The following is a 21,859-nucleotide window of genomic DNA, read 5'->3' on the forward strand; positions in this document are numbered from 1 at the left end:
TCATAGCTAATTTATTTAAACCTCACAAGAGGCCAAAGAGATAGCCCCACTTCATCAACAAGAACACTGAGGCCCAAGGCTTCGACCTGGCCCAGATGAAAACGGCCATTAGTCTTCCTGCAGAGCCTGTATCTCAGTGCCCCCCACTCTGCCTGGCTGGCTAAGTACCTCCTCTAAGGACGGAAGGAGAGCCCCAAGTGAAGAGAGGATGAGCTTGAGCCTCTCGTGCAAACACCAGCGTGTGCAGCCCCATCTCCACGTCCACTGGTGCCGGCCCTTCAAGGAAATCGAGCAGCTGCGTGTGGGCTCATTGAGGGACAAGCTTTGATGTGTAAAAGATTCATCCAACCCAGGCATTACTGAGTCACACCAGCCTGGGATTCCTCCGGGAACTAGCTGCTCTGGAAGGAGCCCAACCTGCCCTCACGCTTGGTATCTCTGTCATCCTGGAGGCCGGGCACCAAGATGCGTGCCTCCTGTCTCAGGACTGGCTGGGTAACCAGGGCACAGGGTGGCCAGCTTTGCCCCCAGAAGGGGCTTGAGCTGGGCGCTGCCGACGTGGACAGCAGTCTCCTCTAATGGGTTTACCTGTTCTGACTAAACATGAGCCGTGTGTGTGTGAGAAAGAATATGTTTGTGGGTCTGCATGTGTATGAGAGTGTATGTGTGAGAGTGTGTGTGTGACTGTATGCATGTGAAATAGAGACTGTATATAGGTGTGTGTCTGTATGAGTGTGTATGTATGTGAGTGTTTGCTCTGTGTCTAAGCATGGATCTGCGTGTGAGACAATGTGTATATGAGTGTGTATGTATGAGAGTATGTGAGTGTGTATGTGAGAGTGTGTATGACAGAGTATATGTGTGACTGTGTATGTGTGTGTAAGTGAATATGTAAGAATGTGTGTGACAGCGTGTATTTGAGAACATTTGTGTGTGTGTGTGTGTGTGTGTGTGTGTGTGTGGATGAAGACTGTATCTGTAAGAATGTGTATGTGAGTGTGTGTGAATGTGTGTGTGCATGTATGTGAAAGAGAGAGACTGCATGTAAGTGTGTCTGTGTCAGTGTGGGAATGTTTGCTATGTGTCTCTGTGTGTACGTATGTATGGGTGTGTGTGTGACTGCACAAGGGTGTGTGCTTGTGTGTGAGTGTGTGTGCGTAACTCTCCTTGGTTTTCACACTCAATGTGGATTCTTCTACAAAAACATTCCTGTACCTTCCAGAAGCTCTTCTGAGTCCAGTCCTCAGCACTGTAGGACTCCTGGGCACGGCAGCTGGGGCACTCCTCAGGTGCCACAGATCTACCCAAATCCCACAGGAGCAGCTTTTCCTGGAGCTGAGGCAGTCCTCACTCTCCAAGGCTGGTGGGCCAGGCCTGCACCCCCTGGCACTGACTCATTCCCGGACACAGGCTTGCAGTACCCCTCAGAGCAAAGCCAGGGCAGCCAAACAGAAGACTGGAGACAAAATTCCAGCCCTAAAATGGGCACGGAAGGGAACTAGCTCCCTGTCATCTTTAGCACACACTCAGTAACTTGAGGCTTTTCTAAATGAGGTAGACAGATGCCTTCCCTCCACTGTAAACAGGAAGGCAGTTTTCTTCCTTGGCTGTTGACAGGGCCCTATCTCTGCCTCCAGGAAAGACCTCAAGGCTCAGGCTCCCTCAGCAATATCTGAGCCGTGTTAACTGAATTAAATCCATGTGCCACTCCAAACACACACACTCCCCAAGCTAATGGGCAGCTCAGGCCCATTAGTTTTGTTATCCCGGATGCCCTTTGCAGTTAACCCTTCTGGAAGACCACCTGATTAAAGAAAGGAAAAAAATCAAATGTGCTGCATGCATCCCACTGAGGAAAAAGGGAGGCAGACAACTGACCCTACAGCTGTGAAGACGTCCCAGGTCGCAAGAGCTGGGTTGAAGACAGAGCTGCCGACCCCCATTCCCTGCTTCTACCACCTGGACTAAATTGCCTACGGGCTCCTTCAGCGTTCATAACCCATGGTCACACCGGTCAGTCGTGACAGCCAATGGAGAGCACTAGAGCTCTTGTCAACCAACACTGCAGACCTGCGGTCCACTGGGTGCTGGCTGGAAGCTCAGCCTAGGGCTGCCGGCTCCCAGTTCCTGGCAAAAGCCCAGGTGCGACCGGTGATGTTGAAGGGGGCAGAGCCAGGGAAGTGAGGCCAGGTTGGAGGGAGCCTCGTTGCATGGGGAGGTGAGGGCAGGGATGAGTCACTCACTGAGGACAGCACTGAGACGTCCCTGTCCACCCCCAGCTGGACAGACTCGGTGTGTCTGTATGTGTGTGTGTATGTCTGCGTGTATGTATGTCTGGAGTCACATACAGTGCGTGTGTATGTCTGGAGTCACATTCAGGGCCCTGCCTGAGGCTTTCACTGTGCCTCTCCCACCTCCTGAGCCTGGCACTAAGGCAGAAAGAGAAAAACACTGCACGTGGATTTAGCTCAAGTATGGATGAAGCTGCGGTTGCCTCGGCAAAGGCTGGAGGCCAGTCGTAATGCCTCCAGAATAACAGGCATCACAGTGTATGGGCTTTGAGAAGAGCCTGCAGGAAGCCCTGCCTGAAGGGTTCAGACAGTCCAGTCTGGCATTCTGAACATGTGGGAGGGGCTTAGAAATCAGGCCAGCAGCACCACCCATGGCCAACCTCCCTCATCCCTCCCCAGCCCCGAGTGCCCTGGGTGAAGCTCCTGCCAGCCTGGGCACGCCTGCACGCAAGCGCACAGAAGTGCACTCCTATCCTTGCTGCTTCCTTTCTTTCCCAAGATCTGCACTCCACTCCGCCCTTCTCTGCTGGGCTCTGGGCCCAGACAGGGGCACCCTGCCTGCGACATCACCCAGCCTCCCTCCCTGGGACTCAGCCAGCAGGAGGCAGCAGCAGGTCAGAGAGCAGGAGGACGGTGGTCAGATTCCTTCTCGGGGGGTACGGTGGGGCCACATCCCTAGCAGCAGCTATGAACCCTGTGACTACAGCTCCCACCAGGAAGCAGCACTTCCAAGGCTCAGGCTCTTTTTCCTGCCCTGGTCATGCTCTTTTTCTTCCTCTCCCATCTGCCTTAGGCAAGAAAGAGCTTCCTCTCAGTCCTGCTCCATGCCAGGAGCAGAACTGATAGTTATGAGTGTGTGTGTGTGTGTGTGTGTGTGTGTGTGTGTGTGCGTGCATATGTGTGGGGAGGGTACAGGCAGGCTATATACACATTCAGCTGTGTATACACATGCACCTGACATATGCCCAGGACACAGCTTTCTCTGCCTGGCCCTATGGCTTGGTGGTAAATTCCTTGAAGGCAAGGAAGGAAGGTTGTTGGAGAAAGTAGGGAGGAGGAAGGGAGGGAAGAGAGAAGAGAAGAGAAGCATGACTGCCATTCATTGAGTACGTGAGCTGGAGCCATTTCTCTGTGCTGAGAACCGGCTAGATAATCAGTCTCATTTCACAAGTGGGAAACCCTGGCTTGGGTAACGATTCCAACGCCACAGAGCTGGTGAGCAGTGAAGAGGCAGGCAAGCATAGGTGAGTCGGGGTCCTGGCCCCTCTCAGGCCACCCTGCTGTTTCATTGTCATCCCACCAGAAGCAGACTTATTACCACATAGTTGGTGCTCAGCTGATGCTTGGAAAACCGAACTGAAGCTGAGAAGGAAGCCCAAGGACAAGATGAAATCCAAAGAGAAGACTCACCCGTCATGATGAGAGCCACAGTGTTGAAGGCCTGAGCTCAGGTCATCCTGAACAACACAATGGCTAGTCTCAGAAGCTGTAACCCTACAGAGAGCGTGGAGGGCTTCCCACAGGGCCGCTCAGCCCTCGGTGCAAGGCTGGCTCCCCATCAAAGTCTGGGGTGTCATTAGGTTAAGGGCTTGTTGACGGTTGGACACACGACTGAGAGCCAGAGCATTGAGAAGCCTGGACTGCTAACGCATCCCACAGCCTCTCCTCTCGGTGAGGCCAAGGAAGGAACTCAACAGCAGGGAATCTGCAGGTTGCATCGCTGATGGAAACTGAACTGCCAGGTGACTAAGTAGATGATGATGACCTTCCGAAGGCGAACACCTAGACTCGCCTTTGGAAGGTCATAGGCTCAAAGTTCAGGGTCTGTTCAAAGGCCAAAGCTGGACCTAGACATACCTGCCACATCAAAGTGACCAGCGTGTCGCCCTTGTCGCCTGTCTATCTGACTACTCCCCAGCCCTGAGGGTGCCTACAGGCCCCTGAAAATACTGCAGCCATCTGACCTCAGAAGTACCAGCCTTTCTTGTCGAAGCCAGCAACAGCTCCTAGGGAGCTGCCCCCAGGAAAGAGCTCCACCTTCCCAGCGACACTGTGAACGATGTAACACTACCTGCCGTGTACAGAGGAGAAACTGAGACCCAGCCAACTTGTCCACAGTCACACAGCTGGCACGTGAGGGAGTGGGATTCAAACCCAGGTCTGCCCTGTTCCCAATCCTGCCACCTCTGCCACACGCAACGGCGCCAAGGCGATCCAGCCCCATCCAGACGCCACAGTTCTTGTTATTGCCAACGCCGAGTCCTGCAGATCTTCCTGCAGAGCCACCAGCAGTAAAGGGACAGTCACTCAGAGGCAGCCCTGCGTAACAAGTCCAGATCAGCACAGCCAGGCCTCTGTGACACCGAGTCAGGACTCAGAATGGCCACCCCGATCTCTCTACGGCGCCTGTTCTCCAAAACAGCTATTTATAAACCTCATTTATACAAAGAACAGCGTAGTCTGGCTTTTTTCCTGCACTTTAAATAACCAGGTTATGGATGAAGGAAACAGAATGGAAATGCTAGCCAATCACAGGCTCGCCCTGGCGCACTTCTGTGTATCCGGTAGTCTCTCCCGGTGCCATTTCTCATAGACTCCTCTCCTCTCCGCCTCATTATCTCCTGCTCTCCTTTGTGCTCCTAAACAAAGGCAACGTGGGCACTCCTCCAGGGCTTGCTCACCGCCCACCTGGCGGAGAGCAGGAAGGGACAAGTCACTCTCCCTGGCCCCGCAGGAAATGACATTTGTACAAAGACCTAACACGGATTGAGTCCGCAGTAGATGCCGGCCCGGTCCATTGTCTCAATCTGTCCTCAGCATATCTCTTACAAATAAGGAAATGGAGACATGGAGAGGTCAAGAATCTTGCCCAAGGTCCCACAGCCGAAAAGGGATGAAGCCAAGACTTGAACTGTAGGAACGTGAGCCTGGCATCAGGCTTTTGACCATGGCCTGTTGGTCCGGGCCCTTGATCAGAGTTACTTAGCACTAACAAACTCCAGCGATGAGCCTATCACCAAGGTGACGGCTCCCAAGGGAGGACAATGCTCAAAAAGGCAGAGGATGACTGTGGAATGTCCCAGAGCCCTCTGCAGGCCAAACATGGAGGCATGTGAGTCCTTGGTAGGTGTAACATAAAAGGAGGGGAGAGCTACTGACCAGCCATTTGATCTCACCATTACCTTGAGTAATGGTTTTCAATCAGTCAGTCATTCAACAAATACTTGCTAAATACCTACTCCAGGCCAGACCCTATGCTGAGTGCTGCTGATGCAAAGGTAAATGTGCCCCAGGGTTGTCCTCAAGATCTCAGTGAGACAGATGAGATGGCAGTGGCCAAGCCAAAGCCATCGACACACCCACCCACCAAGGCACAGAACTATGCCGGCCCAAGATGTGGGCTGGCCATGTCTGCAAGACCTAAAAACTCCCATCTTCCCCCAGGCCCTCTTCTTTTCCACTAGCATTTCCCTCGCTTTAATTAGCAGGCAGGTTTCGAACCCATGCACCAGAACCTGTGCATTCCTCATTGCCTTCTTGATGTGTTCCTCATGCCGTGTTTGCAAATGCAACTGCAGACACGAATTACTCCTGCCACCTGTCCTGTGAGATGTGCCTTTAAGTGTTTGATTCTGGTGATGTTCCCTTTGCAGCAGTCTTCGTAATGAGTCTGCCCAGACCTTCTCCGGCGTGACAGGAAAACAGCTGGATGTGGTGGAGACGACATGGGGTGGGAAGCTGGCTGTCCTGGTCCAGGCCCTGGCTCCACCACTGTCTTCTGAGTGGTCCAGGAGAGGCTGTTCACCACTCTGAACCTCCATCTCCATATCTTTAAAATTAAGGAGACTGGACAGGCTGCTCCATCAGGTCCCTACGAAAGTCCCATGGCACATCTAGAATCCCATCCACAAACACACACGGTAATTCATGGGTTGGTCCAGACAAGCTGGACCTTGGAGCTATGTTCTCTCTCCAACTTCTCCTTTCCCGCCTCTGCTTTTAAGGGTCCTGTAGAGGGAAAGACCTGAATTACCAAGACCTTGGGCTAGACTGGGCACATGAAAATGACCACTGGGCAATAAAAGCGCTCACTGATTGAGTTCGAGCGGCACTTTATATATATTTCCTTGCTGAACTTGTTCCAACTCAGCGATAGAGATGCCATTGGTTTCTCTATTTTGCGGAGGACCATTAGGCTGGTTAGCAAAGTTCCCAAGTTCACACAGCTAAGAGGCACCAGGCCAGGCTGCCCGGCTGGGTCTGTCTGCTTTAAGGCCCGAGTGCTATGGCTTCCCCGGGAAGGCAAAGGCAGCTCTGGGATGGCAGAGGTAGAGGATGGGGAGCAGTGGGGCTTCCCTCCCCTAGCGCTCATCATCACTGCAGATCCAACTGGACACAGCTGTGCTTGCCTCTGCTAATTTCTCCCTTCGTTATATTGGGTTATTCCTTTAGAGCTCGTTAGCTGAGGAAGCCAGCCGAGACAATCAGCAACTCCATGTCTTAGAAATGAAAACCGAGTCAAAGAAGAAATTCCCCTGGTCTCTGCATGCCACTTAGCTAGAACCCAGTTAGGGTGATTCTCCAAAGAGAAGGCCTCATGGAGTTTGCTAATGGGATTTAGCAAAACGATTGTTCAGCTTTCCTGCGCTGTTCACAGATACAGCTTCTCCCACCACGATCACGGTGTATTAGCTCCTTCTTTGGGAAAAGAATGACTGGAATTCCATAAAGTGGGGCTTCCAGGCAGAACTGTACGTCAGGGAAGAATAGGACTTGGCTGAAGCCAGTTAGCGCCATTATCTAGTTTCTTATTTAATTTTCCTGAACATATACAATGTTCATGCCCTCTGGATTTGTTCGGGCTGTCTCATACAGTTACATTTTACTTTCAAAGAAGGCTCGCAATGGGTCAGCCCTTATTCTAACTGTTTTATCAGTTTTAACTCAGCCAGTCCCCGTAACAACACTATGGGACAGGGGCTGCTGTGAGTCCTGGTCCAAAGATAAGAAACTGAAGCACAGAGAGGTTATGTCCCTTGCCCAAGGTCACACAGCTAAAAGGGGGCAGATCTGACTCAAACAGGGGCAGTCCACCTCCCCAGTCTGTGTCTTCAACCGCTGCGCTACTCAGCATGTATTTGCTAGGAATCCGTTTAATATACAACTAAAAACAAATATATTTTTGTAACACGTTTAAGATGGATCCCAAGTCAGGAAAAAAAAAACAAAAACAAAAAACAAAAACCTTTATCTAACCATGTTTCTTAGGAGAGCGCTTAGAAAGCGTGGTCTCCAGGAGACAGGTGATTTTTGTAGGTCTGCATGGTGTCTAGACAGGCAGCAGAGGAGAAAGGATTTGTCCGTATGTCTCCAGGGCCGCCCAAGGAAAAGGAGCCCAATGTGAGATGATAGCTCCCAGTGATTAGACAGAAATAGCCCAGCCGTGGAGGAGAGCCAGCCCCCGGGGCTGGCCAGGGCTGGAGAAAACAGCTTATAAAGCAGTGCTGCCCGAAACCTAGTTCTTGGACTTCCTGTAATAGAAACACCTCAGGAGCTGATTATAAACGCAGAATCAGGACCTCACCCCAGACCCATAAGTGGAAATCTCTGGGGATAGAGGAGGGAATGGGAAGGGGATCGAACCTTAAAGCTGGAATCTTCAACAAGCTCCCCGAGTGTTGTGATGACAGGAAGTTTGGAGTCCTCTGCCATGAAACCTGATGGCTCTGCTGGCCATAGGTCTCTGCTCACTGTGCGTCCTTGGGAAATATGACTCGGCCACCAGAATGACTTACAGCCTGGCCCCAGCCCCTCGGCCAAGTCTAATCTGATACTAATATAATATAGTAACAACGGTCAAGAGAGCTACCGATTATTGAGCATTTACTACTTGCCAGACACTGTGCTCAGCGCTTTAACCACCTTATTTATGCTCATTCTATCACAGCCCAGGCTGTACTGACGATCCACCTCATTTTACTGATGGGGAAAGGAAGGCTCGGGGAGTCTGAGTGACCAGCTCAGGGCCACAGAAAAAGCAAGCAGCTGAGACGGAACGCAGACCCTGTCTGTCACCTTGATTACTCTGGCTCTGAGCCCAAGGTCAGTGCTACAAACAGCCCACTGGCTGCCAACGTCCCTCAGGCCACGGGTGGGGCTGAGAAGGCCACTCAGTAAGGAAAACACAGCACCAGCTGGACTGTTTCGCTGATCCTCCAAGGACATCTGTCCCTCGATTCTGACACCAGCCAAGGTGCTGGGCTGAGCCCAGCAGCAGGAGGCCTGAGACTGCACAGTGGGGGAAACTGGGATGTCACCAGCATCTCCCAGTATCAGCAACTGAGGCAAATACCTTATTGCTGAGAACGACGACCCCAGGGCCCCAGAGCCCCCACGGGGCTCCTCTCAGAAGCCCACACAGCTAGCTTCCCCATTCCTTCTGCTGACAGAAGGAATGCCGTCCATCCCTCTGACCTGAGGGAAAATCCTCACTTCGGAGAGGTGTGCCTCAGGCAGGCTGCCCACTCTGAGAGCGAGTCTACAAATGGCAATACGTTAACGAGGGCCTCCGTGGGTCTCTGGAAGGCTTAAAGGAGACAACATCTGGAAAGCACCTGGCCCTAGCTGCACACATCTCCCCTCCTTACTCCCACCCTTGCCTTCTTTGATTTCTTGAGGACCGGCCCCACCTGACCAACAATGCCGGTCCTCCTACTCCAGGCCCCAGGGCAGAGACTCCAGTAAACACCGGGCACTCCTTCACTGGCAAGACCACCCCCAGACCCTACTCTCCCACTGTCAGGACTCCGCGGGCCCTAGGCTCCCCTCTTTGCTCAGCCCCAGGATGCAGCCTTCCCCAGACCAGAGCCCTGACTCTCTTATTTTCTGCTGCCTCCCTGGGTGAGCAGCGTGCCTGGCAGGGAGCAGGTGCTCAGTACTTGCCGGAAGGATGACTTCACTCACTCAACAAATGGAAACAGAGCCCTTGCTCTGTGCAGGGCCTGAGGACAATGCACCTGGAGCATGTGGTTCTGCCCTCAGATCTGATAACAAGGCTTCCTCCCAAGGGCTCCTCTTGTCCTGAAGTGTGGCTAAGTCAGCAGGAGAGCCACGCTCTTCTCATCCCTGCTCCTGTACTCACTTCCGTCCTGGGACAACCTCTCAGAGAGAGATACTGAGACCACCCCCTCCTTCTGGAACTTTCCATGTAAGCCAAGAGCTGGGGTCAAGCCCAGAGCCTTTCCTGGGCAATGAACGGGTAGCTATCCCTCGACTGGTCTGCCCCTCCAGAGAACTGTCCTGACACCTTGTCACTGCTCACAATCTCCTGCAGGAAAATTTACAGGCAAGGGAAGCCTTGCACCCTCTCCTGTTAAGGGCCCTGGGGGACCCAGCCTCAACAGTGAAAGCACCAACTAGCCACAACATTGGATTGCTGGGAACACAGAGGGAAGCTGGCTACAGGGGAGACCACAGAAGATTCCAGACTGCCCCTTCCCAATGGGTCCACTTCAATTACTTAAGTTTATTTACTGATCTTTATAGACTTTGACCAAAGCCTGGAAGAAAAACTATGTCTGGGTCTTAGGAAACAAAACAAAACAGAACAAAAAAAACCTTAGCACCAAAGTGTTAGAAGGTGTGCAAAACAAGATCGATCAGAAACAGTCTCTCAGACTATAAAGGAAGTCAGTGGCAGACCAGAATTTGCTTTGCACAAATGGGACCCACGGCTTTGAGACACAGCAACTGGCAGAGGCAAAGGGCGGCTGCATTCCCAGGACGAGCCCTGGGAGGGAGGGTGCAAAAGATCCGGGGCCAAAGACCCAAAGGCCAGGGCGGCACCTGCAGCTCCGGCCCTCCCAAGCTGGGCAACCTTGGGCAAGGGACTTGATCTTTCTGGGTCTGCTTCCTTCTCTGAGAACTGAAGGGATAGGCTTAGATTATTCTAAACATATTTTGTGGTCCTAAAAACTCTTTCTCATCACCATGTCACTATTTCAAAGACAGAGGTAGGCCATTCTGCCTCCTTGGCCCATTATCTTCTCCAGGGCTAAGCCAGTGTCCTCATAACGCTGGTGAAGGGCCCTGGAAGGTACAGGATAATTGTTTCTCTGCCTGTTGCTATGGAAACTTGCAACTCCTACATCCGCGGGGCTAGGACAATGGCGTGCCTAGAGCTCCTGGTGGTTTGAGCTTGTTTTGTCCTCATGCACCGTGGGACACTGAAGTGCTCACAAAGCAGAAGGTGATGGTTGGCCAATGCGAATCAGTGCTACTATCCCTAGAATCTAAAGTATCATTAGAAAGCTTGGGACTGGGGCATTCGGAGACTACACTGGGCTGCTCCCACGAGAGCAAACGAATTTCTGGTCTTGCCTTCTGTGGGCTTCTGTTGGGCTGCTCGGCCGCATCACCATGACGCCTTATGACTTTCCGGCCACTTCTGACGACGCCCTGCACAGAGGTGCCCTCAGTGAATACTGACACACAGGACAGCACCTCTTTGTAGCTCTGCCATGTAAACACATTAGCTCAGCAAAAACATGGGTCAGAAAAGGTCTTTGAGGGTCCGAACAGACATGTGTAATTAGCAGAAAGGCTGACAGTGGTGGTGGTGTGTCCTCAGACTCTGAACTGTCAGAGGAGGAACGTGTGTCAGAAAATGGTCCCAGTCTACAATAATCCTTTAAATCACAACAGATCAGCTAAAAAATCTGTAAAAGCTTTCAATTCTCTTGTCCACAGTGGTGGGCACTTTGGAAAAGAGACATGTGATCAGTAAAGAGATGCCACCTTGCTTCTGATAAAACAGGGGCAAATGACAGGATCCCTTGCCTGGCCCACATCCGGGGCTAAGATTGCAGCCTTCCCCATAGGCTGAGATGAACGGGTGACACTGTGACTGCCGAGGGTCCTCCCCATCACACTCCGCCCCCAGCAGCTCTCCCCCTCCCCAGGGGCAGCGGCCACCACCTGAACCATTGCCTCCACTTCCACGCATGCCCATTGCCAGCTCCTCCTTCTCTCTACCACGTCCTCCTTGAGCCCCACCTCCACTGCCTCTGTCAGCTGGAGAACTCAGAGCTGTTTCCAGAGCCACCATATTAAAAGTTGTTCATTCCAGTCTTGCTGATGTGCAATAGGCAGGGGTCCCATGGGCAGAGCCTGCTGCAGAGGTCTGAGGGAAACTGGAATCTGGGCCCAAGGCGCCCACTGTCGTGGCTGTGCCGTCCCCCAACAGGAATCTTCTAGCCGCGCCATCTCAGCCCCCAGTCCTGCACCTGCTCCCCTGGCTGGCTAAAGTGATGGGGGTGTCATTCAGGGTGAAGTGGGGTCTTGGGAGGACTTTGGACATCCCTGCAGTCGGGAGCTGATCATGCCCTTGGTTTCAGGTTGGGATGTCTGTTCTCTGCTACTATCTTAGTATGTGTGGGCCTCTCTAACAAAACACCGCAGACTGGGAGGTTTATGAACAACAGAAATGTAATTCTTACAGTTAGGGCAGCAGGACGTCAAGCCTGAGATGCCAGCACGGTGGCATTTTGGTCAGGGCCCTCCTCCTGGTTCACCGTCAGCACCTCTCTCTGAGTCCCTCTCAAGCGGAGAAAGGCCCGGGACCTCTCTGGAGCCTCTTTTGTAATCTTGTTCATGAGGGCTCCTCCCCATGGCCTAATCACCTCCCAAAGTCCCATCTACTAACACTATCATCCAAGGGGTTAGGATTTCAACATATAATTTCAGGGGCACTCAAATATTAGGCCCACAGAAGTACCCTGTACCTGCACCCCCACCCCACCAGAGGCCTGCCTCAGCCCAGGGTGGTCATGCACGGTGTCACTAAGGCTGTTCGCACCCTGAGGGAACAGAGTGCAGCGGGGCAGACACACAAAGATTCAAGCCTCGTCTCCTTCCCAGATGCCCACTGACCTGGCACAGATCCCATAACTTCCCAGGGCCCATGCCTGTTCATCTGTAAAGTGCGGGTCTTGGCTTAGATCATGGATTCCTATGTCCTGAGCCCCAGGCCTTGAATGTGCCTCAGTACATTCAAGCAAGTACACCATTGTTCCCATTTTCCTCCTCTGTTGCTCCAGGCTCTGATGGCTTCGGGAAACACCCATTCTTCCTGAGACAGGAAAAGCCTTTTCTAAATCATGTTTCCTCTCTCCAGGTCCAAGCCAAGAAACCTGGAATAATAAAAAGCCAGCCTAGTCTTCTGTCATGATTGTCTACAAACCTCATAAAAATTTGATGCCGTGGGCCCTGGAATGGTGAGTACAATCCTTTTTGTCAGCCTGGAAGGTTCTCCGGCTTTAGTACCTCTCCAAAGGCAAGGAGCCAATGCAAATGGGTCCAACCAACACCCCAGGACCCCCATGGATGTGGGAGGCCCAGTCTCCTCTGATCAGGAGGGTCTCCATTAGGCCTGGCTCTCCGTTGTCAGCCTTAGTGAACCAGGCATATTGTGGTAGAAACCGAGGGGACCCAACCTTAGTACATGAGGGGAGGGAGCCAATGTGATCTGTGAGCATGGACTGCTGAGTTCTGCTCATGTAATTTTAGAGACACACTCTTCTTTATTATTAATAATGAAATGTTTGGATATCTACCAAGGTCTTGCTTTATATCAGTCACTACATGAAAGGCTAGGACTCTGGCTACATGAAGTCATATAATCATGTGTTTATTCCACCAAAAACTTAGTGAGCACTTAACCTGTGCCCGAAGCCATGCTAGGCACTGAGGCATAGTAGGAAACCAAACGGCCACTGTACCTATACTCAGGCAGCAGACAATCTGGGATTATGTTTCTCAAACTTAAGTGTACATCAGTGAAACAGATCTGATATGTTACCTCTGGACCACATCCCCAAATAGGAATCTTAATTTTTCTCAAGGACCTCATCCCTAGTTCACAGGTTATAAAACACTGATCTGGTGCTGCGGGAGATGTTTATTACTATGTTCATGTTACAGATAAAGAAACAGGTTCAGAGAGGCTGAGTAACTTGCACTAGATCACACAGCTTGCAAGGGGCAAATCTTACGAAGGAACCCTTGCATTGTGTGATTTAAGAACCAATGTTCTTAATTACAATGCTATCCTGTCTTCCCAAACCTTACCCAAAGAATTATAATTGTATTTACAGAGTACCTCATCATTAATTTCATTGTTGTGTAATCTTTATGACTACCTAACCTCAGAGGGTAGAAAGAATTACTATCAGTCCCATTTTACAGATACAAAGATGGGGCTCAGAGAGTAAAGCCATCGGCTCAAGGTCAGGTGTCTAGCAGGCCCCAGAGCTAAGATTCAAAGTCAGGTCTGTGCCACTACAAAAGCTTATGCTCCTTCTGAGACCCTACCCTACTTCTTCTGAAAATCCTTTTATAAAGGTAAAAAGCAATCAGATGGAAAACTAACAACTGACGTCAGCCATGGACAGGAGGGAAGGACAAAAATGCAAACACTCCGCCAGCAGGTCAGGAGCTAGGGGAGAGGAGCTCCTTCTCCCGTGGTCTCTGGGGGGCATGCACCGGCACAGAACTCCTGAGTCCCCTGCTGAGAAATTCCATCCGCTGTGTGTGTACTCTCACTGCCACATGGCTAGCTGCTTGCCACCAAGCATGCCCACGGATCGTCACATGCCTGCAGAAACCATGCCACCCTCCTTACAGGCCCAGTCCCTCAGGCACATCCTTTGAAAAAGTCACCGTGTGGCAGATGGTCCTTGGCTGCCCCACCTGGCAGTCCCCACAAGACTCCACGGCCTCTGCTGACGCGTGTTTTCCAGTCCAAAGAGGTTTTAGTGGCTAGAGTGCATGTGTAAATGTCAGTTGCCCACTCGGGGGATGGCCATGCCAGGGGAAGGGACAGAAGGTGGGGGAGGGCTGCCTGGGAGATGACATTTGGAATTCTGCATCTCTCTAAGCTGCCTGCGGAGCTGCGACGCCCAAGGGAAGGCCTGGATCTCCGGGGACTCAGCCTTTTTGCCTTTGTGTGACAGGCCTGTCTATGCAGAGCATCAACTAATCTGCAGGGAGAGGGGATGCACATCACAGCCCCCCAGGAAGGCACAGGCCACCTTGGGGAAGACCCCAGCTGCTGGGGCTCCCCCTACTCCACAGCTCCGGTGCCAGGCTGCTAGCAAGGACTCCCTTCCCAGGCATCTTTGACTCACACTGAGCCCTGACATCCCTGAGATGGCTCATAAGCCCCAAGGAAGCCCTTTGCGTGGCTGTCCCTGGACCACAGCATGTTTAGATGGGGTGTGCAGCAAGGAGACCAGGACACACTCAACTGCCCAATGAACGGCCCCACCATGGTACAGTCAGCAGACTCCCTCTCCCACCCCCTTGGGCACCAGGTCCTGCTGCTTCTGTGTTTTATTCCCTTCCAGATCTGTCCTCCTGTCTCTGTCCTAGCTGACAAAATCCTTAACCAGACCTTTTAGTCAGGCTCCTCGAAATCCCCTTTCCAAACTCGCCTCAATTTTCAGGCTTCTATGTGCATCCCTGTGTTGTTCACTGCTAGCTAGAATTCTGCTCAATCAGTTCAGCCAGATTCCCCCCATTCAATATCTGACTGGGCTCCTCACCCACCACCACCTCCAGGTGACGTCTGGTCACACAGCCCGCAGCCCGCCTCCAGCAAGAATCCTGTTCGGTTGGATTAGCCAGAATCCCCTCTTACTTGTGATGTTTCCTCAATGATCTCCCATCTACTGGCCCCACCCTGCTCATTGGCTGTAAATTCCCACTTGTCCTGTTGTATTTGGAACCGAGGCTGTTCTGCAGGGGGAGGAGGGGTCCTCTTTTCCCCTATCACATCCATCCTGAATACAACCTGCTTTTACCACTTGAACTGCTGTCCAGCTCTGGGTTTTGTTTTTGTTTACACAACACACCCAGGGCCATCCCCCATGCCCTGTGGCCTCCTCTCTTGCCTGGACCCCTCACGAGGATCCCCCAGCATTCACCTTCTCAGCACCCACCCTCCCTTCTCTGTGGCCCTCCAACCCAAATCAAATCCCACCACATGATGCTCTAAAAGGAAAGATGGATCCCACAGCTGCCCGCTGGAAAGACCCAAGTCTCGATGTGGCCCTTCGCTCACAGCTCACCTGCCTGACATTGTCTACCATCCAGCCTCCCCAAGTATTCTGACCTCTAGCCATTTAACACATCTGTCCCCCAAGCAGCTGATGGTACTGGCTGTAGTCGATAACCTGAATGTTACTGACTTCTGCCCGGATCTTCAACCCTCAGCTCCTAAATTCCAGCAGGGCCTGGCACAGAGCAAGCACTCACTGAGAGTTTAGATCAGTGGGTGAGTGGCTGGCTAGCTGGCTGGCTGGGCAGATGAGGAGCCCTGATTTATTTATTTATTTATTTATTTGGCCCTTGTCATCTTTTTTGGCTCTTGTCATCTTCATCTGATGCTTCCCCAGGAGGCAAACAGCCTGACCAGACAGTTTCAAACACAATGGTAGCTTGGCCTTTACTTTTAAATGAAAGGTGGGAATAATAAGACCTATACTGTCATGCTGTTGTGAGAATTAAATGAGACAAGGTATAGAAAGGATTCGGCCCTGTCCTGACGTACAGCAGGTGCAGAGGACAGGACAGCCACGGCTCCTGGAATAAACTCTGGGTGAGCCTCCTGGCAGGTCCCAGGTCCTCCAGCCTCTCCTAGTTCAGGGTGAGATGGATCTTACCGGAAGGCTGGAGTGAAGGGTGGGGGCAGCCACAGAGGAGCTCGTGGCCTACTTTGTGCAATTTTAGGCTCAGGCAAGGTCCCAGACGGTAAGTGATGCAAAGAGCACTCCAAGCCGGCTGCAGATAATGAGGCCCGGGGGACAGGGCACTCAGGGCGGCGCTCCCCAGCAGCCTCTGGCGGTGCCCACAGCTCAGGCCTCTGTGAGGCGGCCAGGCTTTCTGCCTCCTCCACAAACAAAGGGAGGCAATCCCTGTCATCCCACGCTTCGGGGACGCTTCCTTCTAATACCCGCTTGAAAAGGCAGGAAGAGTTAAGGCAAAGCCTCTCTACGGAACACAAGAGGCTGCTTGGGCAAGTGAGCCCTCCAGCCCCTGCTACCAGGACTACTGGGGTCCCCATAGGCCTGCCAGCATCCATGCACAGCCCTCTTGCCCCTTGTCCCTCCACCCTGCAACCACGGCGGCAGTACGGACACAGATCCCATTCTATCCTTCCCCAGCCTACAGTCCATTCTCTAGCGGCTCCCCATCGCCCTCCAGAGAAAGTCCAAATCCCCAGGCATGCCACTCAAGCTCTGTCTGCCATTCCTGGGATACACCGTGTTCGCTCATAGCCACAGGTATCTGCCTGTGCTCTTTCCTCTGCCTCAAATACCCGCAAGTCCCTCATGGAGAAGGTGACTGAGCCAGGACTCCAGGCCCTTTCTTGTGACGCTGAGTTCCACACTCCCTGGGTGGGAAGGACTTGGGGATTCCTGAACAGCCCAGCCCCAAGGTACTGGGATCCCAGGACAGACCTTTTCCATTTCCTATATTGCAGAGTCTCTGAATTCACCCTCATTACAAATCACTCTGTGTCTCTGTGAGCACCTAGTGGATGGTTTCCCAAACAAAGGCAGCACAGGCTGTGAGGCTGCGCGTTTGAAGGCTCAGCTGCAAAAGAGGACACAAGCCGGCATTCCAATTAACCTTGTTCTTACCCACAGTCCCTGTGGCCCACCCTCCTGGGGCTGCAGGAGGCAGGTGTCCAGGGAGTAAAGGCAGGCCCTGGCATCCCAGGCCACAGGGAATCATCTCTCCAGCACCCATGTGGGAGAGCACTGAAATATCCAGCACCCATCTGGGAGACCACTGAGATCTCCAGCACCCATCTGGGCGAGCACTGAGATCAAAGACAAACTGCTCCATCCCACACAGACTCTAGTCCCAGCTCATCCTCTCGTCCCTGCCAGTCTGCTCACAGGAACCTCTCTACGGTCTCCACTCCCTCTGACATCGGAACCTCCTGGGGTCTCTGGGCCAGGGACCTCCCCACGGGTCAGAAGGAGAGCCTCTGAAGGCCTCAGGGCCATGTCCCCAAACCATCACTCCCCTCCATCAATGACTCTGCACATCCAAACAAGTTTGAGCCACAAGTGTCAGGCACACAACAGTGAACACCTATAAAACGTCATCACTTTTTCCAGCACAGCACACTTTTTCCTATCCAAGGCAGGACCTATAATTCAATAAATAGATCTCTGTGCTGTAAGCAGAAGATTTAACGCACGTACAAAATCTTCTATGCTGATTGCAATGGGTGTTTTCCCTGGTAGGCAATGGATGCTCCGTCCATACTCTCACTCATACTAATGCATTCCATTAGTTGGAACACCCAAGTTATGGCTGGGCACATGGCTACACAGAAAACAGACTATATTTCCCAGCTTCCCTTAAAGCTAGGACATGTGACTATATTCTGGACCAGAGGATGGAGGAGGAAGCAGTATGCGTAACTTCCAGGAATTGTCCTTCAAGGGAAACAAGGAGCCCTTCTCCTCCGGAACCTTCTTCCTGCTGGCTAGGACACACATGTAATGGCTGGAGCTGGAACAGCCATTGGTACCACAGATTGGAAGGCTCTTGTTGAGGATGATTGGAAGGCTCTTGTTGAGGATGATAGCAAGAAGCTAAAACCAGCCCAGGCCTCTGACACTGGGAGAACTGGGCCAGCCCAGACCACTTAACTCTGTACTTCTTAAATGTGGGAGGGACACTTCTGTCCTGCTTAAGCCACTGTTATACCAGGTTTTCTGTCAACTTGTTGCTGAACCTATTCTAATTGGTATGGCAGATGACCTAAAAGGTTTGGTTGGCTTTCCTAGGCATCTTCCTCTGCATCAGTGTCAAACACTGCACATGGGGCCACTCTGTCCCCCATGCTTGAGCTTCTCAAAGGGGCTCCTTGCATCTACATGGAATATGTGATCCCAGTCCTTAGTTACAACTTGGCCCTCCAGATCTCTTTTCCATGCTTCGATCTGTCCTTGACCTTCCTGTTTGCTATCTACTGGTCAATTTTTCTGACCTACAACTCTTCCTCATTATTCCCAATTTCTTCTCCACATTGCACACAGGTAATGTTTATTTTGTCTGCTGCTTTCCAGGTGACCAGCTTCTTTGAACTGTTCTGGCTACACTCCTAGTGGCTGGGCTGGGACCCCAAGCATCAGCCCCCCCACCCTCACCTTCTAGGAAAGCTTAGCCCACCCAAATATCTTGAGGACTTGCCTCCTTCCTTACTTAGTCAACGCCAAAGCATGGTGGGGAATCAAAGTCAAGATCAAAGTCAATCAAAGAATCAAAGTCAACCTATTGAGCCTGCTTTACCTTCTCAAAAAACCCAGAAGTTAGCTAGGGAAGAGGAAGGCTCACAAAATACAAGGCAGGACTCTCGGGGTGGTCCTGGGCAGCAGGGATTTGGCCGACATTGCAGGATCCCGTAGGAAAGACACAGAAGCAGTGAGTGTTCATTCTCACTCAGCCTCTTGGGGGAGTAGTACAGGTGGTCCAAGCCCAGGTGCTAGCACTGAGTGCAGTGTCTGGACCATGGGACAGGATTTAGACCTCCTTGGACACCAGTGTCCTGGGTTAGCAAGTCGATGGTACCTGTTTCCCCAGGGCCCACATGCTTAGGAAGATGTGAGCACCCTTAAGGCCCTCAAGGCAGTCCAGTTCTCAAGGCTTTCCAAATGGAAATGTTGAGCTCTGGCATTCTGCTGTTGGGAGTCCGTGACCAACACTTGTGCCATGTGGGCACGGAACTAAACAATCCACAAGTCATTCTCTTATCAGCCCCACATGGCTCTTCTGAAAGCCCTTCTCCTGCGCCCTCCCTCTGATTCCTTTTCTTTCCCTGCCACTTGTCCCCCTGACTCTGCCCACCCCTCTGCCATTGGCCAGAATTTAGAAATAAAGCATTCCTAAAGTTCCACTAGATTCTGAGATTCTAGGTGCACACCAAGGATACTTGGTGACTCATGACTAAACCCTGGGAGTCTTATACAAGGGAATGAATGGTCTAGAACAGTGCTGTTCAGAACAACTTTCTACGACTGAAATGCTCTATATTTGTGCTGTGCAAGACAGTAGCCACCTGCCCTAGGTGGCTTCTGGGCACTCGCAGTGTAGGTAATGCAATGGAGGAACTAAATTTTTAATTTGATTCAATTTCACCTAATTTAAATGTAAATAGCCACATGGGGCTACTGGCTGCTGCCTTCAACACAAGGTCTGAAGGAGTCAGACAAAGCAGCAAACAGCTGTCCTAATACAGATTTAATCATCCTGAATGGCAATAAACACCATGGTGGGAGTGAACACTGTACAGCAAGGATATATAATCTTCACCTTTCTTGGGGGTGAGAAAACATTTCTCTAAAGTAGTCACATTTTAACGGGTGACCCAACTATAGATATAAAAACAAAACTCCATATAAGAAAAAAAAAAAAAAGGCTGAGTTATACTAAAACTCTTTTTTGAGTGCTTTATAATGAGTTCATTTTATTTATATAAAGAATAAACTTATTTTTAAGTGGGTCAACTCGACATTATATATTTCTTTCTGAGGAAATGTAAACTAAATAAAGTTGCTGTCTATTTGTATGTGGGCCAAACTTGATTTTTTTTTTTTTTTTCCGTATGCAACAGAGATCTGTCAAAGAACAGAATGGTCCCCAACCCATCCCAGAGAAAAGGGGACAAGCTGGCTTCAGGACCCCCACCTTAGCCTCATCTTTTTAAACTCCACACCTTGCCATCCACCCTGAGCTGCTAGGGCCTGACGTCTCACTGGGGCCAGCGAGCACACTCATTCCCAAATCCCAGAAATTTCTAAGACCTCTGACCTCTTCCCGCTCCGAATTAAAGGTTACAGTAGCCTGCCTGGAAGGCCATTACAGCTCGTCCCCCTTGGTGAGGCGAGAGCAAGCTGAAGGCTTTGGAAAAGTTGGTAGATCAGTTGCTGTGAGAGCCGCCCACAGTGACTGCTTATTTCCTAGCCTGGAATAAGACATTTTAAGAAGGAAAAATGATGTCTTTACAAATGCATTCACTGAAAAGAAGGAACAGGAGAATGCAGCCAGCAGGGCTCTGCAAGCTCAGATCTTCCCCCCATGGCAGGAACTGGGGCCTCTGCCCTGTGCTCAGGGGTTTCTGGGCAGGTGAGCTGCATCATGTGCATCAGAAGTGCGGCCACTCACCTCACTCACCTGCCAGGGCCAGACTGTGGCAAGGAGCCCAGGACCCTGAGAAAGTTAGTCAGCCCCACTCGGGCCCTCAGGACTCTTCGTTCAGATAGTCATAGTAGCAACCGACATATTGTATTCATGTTTATGTTTCCATCACCTCAGAGAGGCCAGAAGCCTTTTGAGGGCAGGCACTCATTCGACCCATCCCAGCATCCTCACGCCCGGCACAGGGCCCGGCAGGGAGTAGGTGTGAGTAACCGACTACTGAATGAATGAAAACAGCATATGGGCAGCAGAGCGTCCAAACCTCAGCCCAGCCTCCTACAGGCTGTGAGACCTGGGCCAGCTACTCAGCCTCAGGGAGCCTCATAGTAGGAATTAAATACAAGTTAGCACTTTCGGCCCAGCCTGGAGCCTGGCTCCCAGTAGGAGTTCAATAGGCAGGGGCTTATTGTGGACCGTGCTAGAGGGAGAGGAGGCCCCCGCTAATCACAGAGCAATGCAGAGAGACCCGTCTCCTGACTCAGAACTTGCCTTTGGGTAGAAGCTGGACCCAACATTCTAGCTTCCACCCCGGTTCTTCTGTTGGTTTTTCACAGGGAAGATAGAGCCCTCTTGATTAAATAATCAAGTACCAGCCTCACCGGGCTACAGGCCTCTGCCCCCATTCCCAGTGACGAATGCCTCACCCACATTCCTAAGCCATTTCAGGCTGAGATCAGCAGTTTTCCAGGAGCTGCAGCTTCCCATCTGATGGGGCTTCAGGGCAGATAGCCTGCTGCACGCATCATTAGCGATCCCAAAGCCCGGGACAGCTCCAGTTACCTCGTATCATGAGCTCTGTGCTCTGCCTACTCAGATGAGTTTAGTCTAGACCAGTAGTTCTCAAGCTGTTGACCCAGGACCAACAGCATCAGCCGCATCAGGGAACCTGCTAGCTGTGCAAATTCTGGGATCCCATCCCCCTCCAAAACTACTGAACCATGAACCCTGGGGGTTGTGGCCCAGAAATCTGCATTTTTCACAAGCCCTCCAGGGGATTCTGGTAGATTCTCCAGCGTGAGAGGTGCCCTGAAGTTCTGCCTGGTGTCCCTTCTTTGATTGCACTCCTTTCTGTCCCCAGATTGGGGTCTTCTTCCTATGTTCCAGCCAGGGTGGGGACTGAGGCCCTGAACAGACCTGCCTGACTGCCAGGGTCACCCCATGCCTGTATACTTCACCTTCCTGATCCGGGACTTCAGGCCAAGCACTCCTGGAGTCAAGATGCTACCCCTCCAAGCCGCACCTGCATGGCCCCAACGGTGTGAATGGAGCCGGAGGGTATCAGCAGGGAAGGA

At 51.7% G+C, this 21,859-nt stretch overlaps 1 protein-coding gene across 2 annotated transcripts in view; it reads right to left on the bottom strand.

The window, feature by feature from the left end:
• The window catches only part of GALNT18 (polypeptide N-acetylgalactosaminyltransferase 18), a 352,322-nt gene that overhangs the window by 269,152 nt on the left and 61,311 nt on the right, over positions 1–21,859 (bottom strand). The window lies entirely within an intron of this gene.

This window comes from Mustela erminea, chromosome 9 (assembly GCF_009829155.1).
Source record: "Mustela erminea isolate mMusErm1 chromosome 9, mMusErm1.Pri, whole genome shotgun sequence".
Taxonomy (NCBI): domain Eukaryota; kingdom Metazoa; phylum Chordata; class Mammalia; order Carnivora; family Mustelidae; genus Mustela; species Mustela erminea.